We start from the raw sequence: 2,015 nt of genomic DNA, 5'->3' as shown, positions 1-2,015 counted from the left end.
CGATCCCTGGCCCTGGCGGGAGGTAACCTGTCATTGTTTGTCTCTCTCTCACATTGATGTTTCTCTCTCTCTCTGTCTCTCTTCCTCTCTTCTACTCTGTGTAAAATTCAACAGAAAAAAATCCTGGGGTGAAGAATTTTTTTTTTTAAAGTTTTAAAATTGCATACCTTCTGGCCTAGAAAAATTCCACTGTTAGTACTCTGCTGTGTGGGTGATGGTGGGTGGGGATGGAACACACTATTGCCAAGTGGTGCAGAGGCAGCCTGTGGCCCAGGGCCTAAGAATGACATTTACATTTCCCAAGGGTTGTAAAAACAGTCAAATAAAGGCTACCATGTAGCAGAGGCTCTTAGCTCCAGAGCCATAGGGAACACCTCAGTCTCTGTTCCCCTGGCCCCGAAGGGCCTGCCGGGCTCCAGGTCTGCAAAGTAAACTGGTTCCCAGGAGAAAAAAAAAAAAAATGCTTGTTTAATGTCAGTTTTATGTGGTTGGTGGGGTGGGGAGGGGTGATTACTCAAAGAAGAGAAACCCTTCAGCCGGATGTGAAGGATTTTATACCATGTGGACAAAGGAGAATGGATTTTAAGAGAAGTGACAAGACAAAGGAGAGGGTTGGGAAACTGTGGGAAGGCAAACACCCGGGAACTAACAGGATCGAGGGCAGTGGTTGGGGGTTTCTGGGACCTTCCTCCTCTGTGTGATAGGGCTGGTCTCCCCTGTCTGGTCCTGTCCCAGGAGTGCAGACTTCACAAGAGAACCGATGATCTGGGATCAGGCAGAGAGGGGACAGTAGGGAGATCCTGTGAGTCTGCTGTTCTTTGAATGCAGTTAGCTCAAAACAACCATATGTCAGAGCAGCAGCCGTGACCTGCAGTAGCCACAGTCTGCCCAGCAGGCCCTGGATGCATGTGCTTTACCTTCTTCTTCTTCTTCTTCTTCTTCTTCTTCTTCTTCTTCTTCTTCTTCTTCTTCTTCTTCTTCTTCTTCTTCTTCCTTCTTCTTTTTGACAGACCACTGTTTAGTTTTTATTTCACAATCATAAACTTAACTCTGCAATCCAGCTAGACTGGCAAGGGGTAAGGAAATTATGGAACCAAATAAACTGGCAAGAGCACAAAGATTATAGAACATTCCAAGCAAATAGGGGTGAAGGGGTGCTCTCCTGAGCTACAGAAGGCATGGTCTGGTGGTGAAGATAAGACACAAGTCAAATTTATTAAAGTTGTGCACAGTCAGCAGTGGTGATCTTCTTGCTGGTCTTGACATCCCTGGACCCAAAGTGCTCCGTGGCCGTCACAGTATGCATGCCTTCTGTCATTTGGCCGAAGACCACGTGCCTGCCATCCCATCACTCAGCCTTGGCAGCGCCGATGAGACACGGGCAGCCATTTGTGTTGGGCCCATCCTTTGCCATGGACAGGATGCCAGGACCTGTGTGTTTCAGGATGAAGTTCTCATCCTCAAACTTCTCCCCATAGATGGACTTGCTGCCTGAGCCATTATGGCGTGTGAAGTCACCATCCTGGCACATAAATCCCGGAATAATTCTGTGAAAGCAGGAACCTTGACAACTTTCGTTTTTATTTCATAATCATAAACTTAACTCTGAGCACAGAACTTTTCTGCTGTCTTTGGAACTTGGTCTACAAACAGCTCGATGGAGACGCGGCCCAAGGGCTCGCCACGGTGGGGTTCACCATGGCTGGTCATGGGCAGCTTCGGGGTGGCGGTGTCTGCAAAGCCTGCTTGTTCTTGTGGGCTTGTCCGGCCCTTGGGGGTGATGGCAGGGCACCAGCCTTTCCTGTAGGAGGAGAGGAGAGCCCCCGGCCCTCCACAGTACCTCGAAGTGCACGGTCTGGCCAGGAGGGGACCAGGGCAGGAGTGGGGAACAGCATGCCTGGGATGCTGGCCAAGGGACCCTTTCCTCTCCTCTCAACTGGGGTCTGTGTGGTTGGAGGTCAGACCACCTGTCCTCTGGACCAGGAGCCCTGGGGTGGGTTTGGGCATCAGGACAG

At 50.2% G+C, this 2,015-nt stretch overlaps 1 pseudogene; it reads right to left on the bottom strand.

Annotated features, from left to right (window-relative positions):
• Positions 1 to 1,000: 1,000 nt before the first annotated feature.
• On the bottom strand, positions 1,001 to 1,710 carry LOC118703052 (annotated as a pseudogene).
• Between the last annotated feature and the right edge of the window lie 305 nt (positions 1,711 to 2,015).

Source organism: Pipistrellus kuhlii, unplaced genomic scaffold (genome assembly GCF_014108245.1).
Source record: "Pipistrellus kuhlii isolate mPipKuh1 unplaced genomic scaffold, mPipKuh1.p scaffold_m20_p_4, whole genome shotgun sequence".
In the NCBI taxonomy this organism is placed as follows: domain Eukaryota; kingdom Metazoa; phylum Chordata; class Mammalia; order Chiroptera; family Vespertilionidae; genus Pipistrellus; species Pipistrellus kuhlii.
Note: the sequence above shows the minus strand (reverse complement) of the source record. Positions and strands in the feature narration are given on the sequence as shown.